General features: G+C 40.6%; 1 pseudogene; it reads left to right on the top strand.

Moving 5' to 3' along the window:
• The first annotated feature begins 5,050 nt into the window (after window positions 1–5,050).
• LOC137756375 (AFG1-like ATPase pseudogene) lies at window positions 5,051–5,795 on the top strand (annotated as a pseudogene).
• Window positions 5,796–7,168: the final 1,373 nt, after the last annotated feature.

The following is a 7,168-nucleotide window of genomic DNA, read 5'->3' as shown; positions in this document are numbered from 1 at the left end:
GTTTGTGTTTTCTATCGTTTTTTTCTTGTAGTTTATTTCTAATCTCATAGCATTGTGGCTGGAAAAGATGCTGGATACATTTTCAATTTTCTTAAATTTACCGAGGCTTGCTTTGTGGCCCAGCATGTCATCAGTCCTGGAGAATGTTCCACGTGCACTTGAGAAGAATGTGTATTCTGCTGCTTTTGGATGAAATGCTCTATAAATATCAATTAAGACCATCTGGTCTAATGTGTCATTTAAGACCTGTGTTTCCTTATTGATTTTCTGTCTGGATGATCTGTCCATTGATGAAAGTGGGGTATTAAAGTCCCCCACTCTTATTGTGTTACTGTCGATTTCTCCCTTTATTGCTGTTAATATTCCCCTTAAATATTGTGGTGCTCCTATGTTGGATGCATATATATTTACAATTGTTATATTTTCTTCTCGGATTGATCTCTCCATCATTATGTAGTGTCCTTCTTTGTCTCTTATAAGAGTCTTTATTTTAAAGTCTACTTTTTTCTGAGATGAGTATTGCGACTCCAGCTTTCTTTTGATTTCCATTTGCATGGCATACCTTCTTCCGTCCTGTCACTTTCAGTCTGTATGTGTCCCTAGGTCTGAGGTGGGTCTCTCGTAGACAGCATATATACGGGTCTTGTTTTTGTATCCATTAAGCCAGTCTGTGTCTTTTGGTTGGTGCATTTAATCCATTTACATTTAAGGTAATTATCGATATGTGTGTTCCTATTGCCATTTTCTTAATTTTTTCGGGTTTGTTTTTGTAGGTCATTTTCTTCCCTTCCTCTTTCGTTCTCTTCTCTTGTGATTTGATGACCATCTTTAGTGTTGTGTTTGGGTTACTTTTTCTTTTTTGTGTGTGTATCTATTGTAGTTTTGGGGTTTGCTGTTCCCATGAGGTTTTGATATAGCCGTCTATATATGTACAGGGTTGTTTTAAGTTGCTAGTCTCTTTCCCACCTAGAGAAGTTCCTTTAGCATTTGTTGCAAAGCTGGTCTGGTGGTGCTGAATTCTCTTTGCTTTCGCTTGTCTGTAAAGCTTGTGATTTCTCCATTAAATCTGAATTAGAGCCTTGCTGGGTAGCGTATTTTGGCTGTAGGTTCTTCCCTTTCATCGCTTTAAACATATTGTGCCATTCCCTTCTGGCTTGCAGAGTTTCTGCTGAGAAATCAGCTGATAACCTTATGGGAGTTCCCTTGTATGTTATTTGTCATTTTTCCCTTGTTGCTTTTAGTATTGTTTCTTTGTCTTTAATTTTTGTCAATTTGATGACTAGGTGCCTCAGCGTGTTCCTCCTTGGGTTTTTCCTGGCTGGAACTCTGTGCTTCCTGGACTTGGTTGACTGTTTCCTTTCACGTGTTAGGGAATTTTTCAGCTATTATCTCTTCAAATATGTTCTTGGGTCCTTTCTCTCTCCTCCTTCTGCGACCCCTGTAACGCAAATGTTGGTGCGTTTAATGTTGTCCCAGAGGTCTCTTAGGCTGTCTTCATCTCTTTTTTCTTTATTCTGTTCCACGGCAGTGATTTCTACAATTCTGTCTTCCAGGTTACTTATCTGTTCTTCTGCCTCAGTTATTCTGTTATTAATTCCTTCTAGTGTATTTTTAATTTCAGTTATTGTATTGTTCATCTCTGTTTGTTCTTTAGTTCTTCTAGGTCTTTTTCAAACATTTCTTGCATCTTCTCCATCTTTGCCTCCATTCTTTTTCTGAAGTCCTGGATCATCTTCACTATCATTACTCTGAATTCTTTTTCTGGAAGGTTTCCTATCTCCACTTCATTTAGTTTTTTTTCTGGGGTTTTACCTTGTTCCTTCATCTGGGACATAATCCTCACCTTTTCATTTTGTCTAACTTTCTGTGGTTGTGGTTTTCATTCTGCAGACTGCAGGATTGCAGTACTTCTTGCTTCTTCTGTCTGCCCTCTGGTGGATGAGGCTATCTAAGAGGCTCGTGCAAGCTTCCTGATGAGTGGAACTGGTGGTGGGTAGGCAGGGCATGCTCAGTAAAACTTTAATCCACTTGTCTGCTGATGGGAGGGCTGTGTTCCCTCCATGTTGGTGTTTGGCCTGAGGCGACCCTGCACTGGAGCCTGCAAGCTGTTTGGTGGGGCTAATGGGGGCCTCCGGGAGGGTTCACACCAATGAGTACTTACCAGAAGTGGTGCTGCCAGTGTCCTTGTCCCCATGGTGAGCCAAAGCCACCCCCAGCTCTGCAGAAGACCCTCCAACACTAGCAGGTAGGTTTGGTTCAGTCTCCTGTGGGGTCACTGCTCCTTTCCCCTGGGTCCTGGTGCGCATAAGACTTTGTGTGTGCCCTCCAAGAGTGGGGTCTCTTGTTTCCCCCAGTCCTGCGGAAGTCCTGCAATCACGTCCTGCTGGCCTTCCAAGTCCGGTTCTCTGGGGATTCCTCCTCCTGTTGCTGAGCCCCCAGGTTGGGAAGCCTGACACGTGGCTCAGAGCCTTCACTCCAGTGGGAGAACTTCTGTCGTATAATGGTTCTCCAGTTTGTGAGTCGCCCACCCAGCAATTATGGGATTTGATTTTATCATGATTGTGCCCCTCCTACCGTCTCATTGTGGCTTCTCCTTTGTCTTTGGATGTGGGGTATCTTATTTTGTGGGTTCCAGCGTCTTCCTGTCAATGGTTATTCAGAAGATAGTTGTGATTCTGGTACTCTGGCAAGAAGGGGTGCGCACACATCCTTCTAACCCCCCATCTTGAGCCACTCTTCCATAAATGTTTAAATGATAAGCTTTCATATCAATAGTATATTTATGTTAAAATAAAACAATTTTCTTTCATCTGCTATGAAGACAGGGTTTCTTTGACTGTAGGTCTGCTCTTGATAAGAGATTGGGAAAGGTTTTTCTGCACCTTTTAAATAATCTGCCTAGAAAGGGGATAGTTCTTCTCTTTCCAAAATAATTTCCTGTGCTTCATGTTGTGTTTATCATGTCTTTAACTACATAAGAAAACTGTCTTCTCAGTATTAAAATAGCTAAGTTTTGCTCACAACTATGTATCCTGCTGTATTTGCTTTTAAATTCTTTTATTGTCACTTCAGTTAAATAGATAATTAAGTATTGTTCCATAATGGTCTGTGATCCCATTTAGTCAAATGTCCCTTTCTCTTAATCTATCTAGAACCCCATGTTATTTTGGGGATCTCAAGAAGAGATAAAAATAGCAAAAATCATTAGAAAACCTTGGTGTATACTGTTCATGGATAAGTACTCTTAAGAGGTGAGTGTGTCCACTGTAAAGCAATTATACTTCAATAAAGATGTTTAAAAAAAAAAGCATGCATCCATATATAAGAAGACTGGAAGGAAAATAAAAATGTTGATGCATTGGAAAAAAAAAAAAAGTACGGAGCTCTTCAATTCTAAACCCTTAATTAAAAGCCTTTTACTTGAACACCCCCAGCCACAAAAATGTACAGAGATGGCTCCATCTAGCACCGTATATTATTTAGATGCATCCGTATACACAGTGAGATTAAAAGAGTGCAAGTATTAGTCTACTAAACAAAATCAATCAATCAGTCAATCAGTCAATCATGGGCAATTTGCCCCCCTCCAATTTAAACATTGTGCATTTACCAGGCACCCTGTTTTAGATCATTTTTATTTTAATCTGTCAGAAATTCCAGATTTTTACTACTTATATTAAATAACTTCTAAGGGACACTTGTCATTAAATAATATCTAATATTAAGAAAAGGAAATGTATTTGATCTGCGGTATGTAGTATTAATATAATCTGTATAATGTGTTATTCGAAATTTCCACTCTATTTTCCAAGGAATAAAGCATTGATACTAAATACAAAAAAAAAAAAAATAAAAAGAGGTGAGTGTGTATTTGTTTTCAGAAATTTTGTTATGCAAATATAACCTGCATTTTTAAGATGAGCAATGAGATGATACCCTACATACGGTTTTGTACACTGCTTTTTTTCTACAAACACCATATTATGGAGGTCAATTCACGCCAATCAGTATAAGCCTACATAATAATAAAATGGCCTTAAACACTAATGGTCAATTTAGGTATGATAATCATAAGAACTGTTAATTATAACTGCTGACTCCCTCAGTTCCCCACACTGTGGTAAGTGCTAAACCTGTACTCGCTCATTTAATCCTCATCACAACCTATGAGGAGGAGCTCCTGTTGCCCGACTAACCATCAGGGGACTGAGGCACAGTGATGGCAGTGCTAGCCAGTCACAAGATTAAGATATGATTTCTGGGTGGCAGCTGAGCCCCACATCTAACTAGTGTACACTAGTGCTTCTTATCTGATAAGACCCTCAACCTTACTGTTCATCAGGGCACAGCAAAATAAAACTAACGTCCCATGGTTTTTTCTCAGTTAGCTGGGCAAAAGTTTAAACAACAGATCTTAATCAGTGTGGTTTGGAACTTGGAGACCTGTGTCCTGTTATATTGTGGAAGGGGCTCCTCCAACATTCTGTCTCCCTTCCTGTGCCTCCGGGATGTTCCCCTACTAAAGTGGATAACTCTCCTGTGCTTGGAGCAGAAAATGTTTATGTTTCTCCAGCCTTTTTAATATTTTGTATAATTGCAAGGGCAATAGGAATTTATTACAGTTAAAAATAGATAACATACAAATGGAAATAAAATAATAATACCTCAAAGCCCACCATCTGAAGAAAAGCCCTTCTAGGCGCTTAGCGCCGAGCCGGCTGAGAGGAAGATGTGTTGGGTGCAGGGCTTGGGCTGCTGCTCTCGCCCCTTCGGTCACCGCCCCTGGAGACCCCTTTTGTAAAGCCTATACAGTTCAGACCCCCGATCAGACCCCCGAGAGTACGTCTCCAACTGCTGCTACAGAGGTTTACTCAACAGCTTTAGCTGTTTGCCATGGACCACTGGACCTCTCTGACTTTCTGATCAAAGCTCGTGAGCTAAAGGGCGATGAACATCAAAGAAGAGTCATACAGTGTTTGCAGGAATTACATGAGGACCTTAAAGGATACAGTATAGAGGCAGAAGGCCTTTTTTTCTAAGGTACAGGGAAAACAATGGTGATGGACATGTTTTATGCTTATGTGGAAATGAAGAGGAAAAAACGGGTTCATTTTCATGGTTTCATGCTAGATGTTCACAAAAGAATACACCGCCTTAAACAGAGTTTGCCAAAAAGGAAACCAGGACTCATGGCTAAATCATACGATCCAATAGCTCCTATAGCTGAAGAAATCAGTGAAGAAGCACGTCTCTTATGTTTTGATGAATTTCACGTCACGGACATTGCTGATGCCATGATTCTGAAACAGCTTTTTGAAAACCTGTTCAAAAATGGGGTCGTCGTTGTGGCAACATCCAACTGGCCACCAGATGATCTCTATAAAAATGGACTCCAAAGAGCTAACTTTGTACCATTCGTAGCTGTCCTGAAGGTCTCTGAGGCAATGAGAGAGTGGGATGCATGTATGTGGGCAATGCTGTATTTCTTTCTGGAATACTGTAATATGGTCCAGCTAGATTCTGGGATAGATGATCGGAAAAAGGAACTTCCTGCTGCAGGAGAACTCTACTATCTCACAAGTGAAGCTGATGTGGAGGCTGTCATGGATAAGTTGTTTGATGAGCTGGCTCAGAAACAAAGCGATTTAACTAGACCGAGGACTCTAAAGGTGCAAGGCAGAGAGCTGCGGCTGCATAAAGCCTGTGGAGCCGTTGCCGACTGCACATCTGAAGAGCCATGTGAGAGAGATCCCATCCAGGACACCACATTACCTTTAGTCATCATGCCTCCTTAGATTCCTCTTAGCTGTGACAATTTCTCAGAATTTCCTTCTTTTTGATGACCCTGACAGTTTTGAGGAATACTGGTCAGTTATTTTGTAGACTGCCCCTCAAATGGGATTTGTCTGATGTTTTTCTCATGATTTGACTGGAACTGTGGGCTTTGGGAGGAAGACCACAGAGGTCAAGTGCTATTTTCACCAGATCATATCAAGGGCACATATGATCAATATGACTTAACACTGTTGATGTTAACCTTGATCACACTTGTCTGAGGTAGTGTTTGTCCCCACTGTAAAGTTACTCTTTTCCCCCTCTTTCCATAGTGAACTCTTTGGAAGGAAGTTCTTGCTGAGTTTTCATGTAGCAGCGAAGAAGAAAATCCACAAGTATCTAACAAGGCTGTTAAAATACTTTTCCCTTTTCCAACTACACATTTGTGTGAGGCTAGATTTTCTTATATGACTCAACCAAAGCAACATATAACAATAGTCTGACTGTAGAAGCAGGTATGAGAATTCCACTATCTTCTATTACGCCAGACATTAAAGAGATTTGCCCAAAGTATAAAACAATGCTACTCTTCTTACTATTTTCATTTTAGAAATATAATTATTTTCATAAAAATGTTATTTCTGTTAATTTTATGGGTTGAATATAATGGTTTTATCATAGTTATTTTAAATAAATTAATAAATATTTTATAAATGTTATTTATTTATTTATTTATTTGGCTGTGTTGGGTCTTCGTTTCCGTGCGAGGGCTTTCTCCAGTTGCGGCGAGCGGGGGCCACTCTTCATCGTGGTGCGCGGCCCTCTCACTGTCGCGGCCTCTCCCGTTGCGGAGCACAGGCTCCAGACGCGCAGGCCCAGCAGCTGTGGCTCACGGGCCTAGTTGCTCCGCGGCATGTGGGATCCTCCCAGACCAGGGCTCGAACCCGTGTCCCCCGCATCGGCAGGCAGATTCTCAACCACTGCGCCACCAAGGAAGCCCGATAAATATTTTACAAAAAAAGAAAAGAAAAGCCCTTCTAATGTTTTCATCTGCATTATATTCCTCCAGAATTATTCTTATGCAGGTATTATATATTTATACATGTATGCATACATTTATATATTTACATACAAATCATAAGATCTCATCTTACATTTAATTTTATAACTTATCTCACTGTAGTGGGTTGAATTGTGTGCCCCCCAATATTGCCAAATCGTAACACCCCCATACCTTAGTTGGAAATAGGGTCTTTGCAGATATAATTAAGTTAAAGATCTCAAGAGATGATTGGATTTAGGATGGTCCCTAAACCCAATGACTAATGTCCTTATAAAAGAAAGGAAGGGGCTTCCCTGGTGGCGCAGTGGTTGAGAATCTGCCTGCCAATGC

This window comes from Eschrichtius robustus, chromosome X (assembly GCF_028021215.1).
Source record: "Eschrichtius robustus isolate mEscRob2 chromosome X, mEscRob2.pri, whole genome shotgun sequence".
Classification (NCBI taxonomy): Eukaryota; Metazoa; Chordata; class Mammalia; order Artiodactyla; family Eschrichtiidae; genus Eschrichtius; species Eschrichtius robustus.
This window is presented reverse-complemented; position numbering and strand designations above follow the sequence as displayed.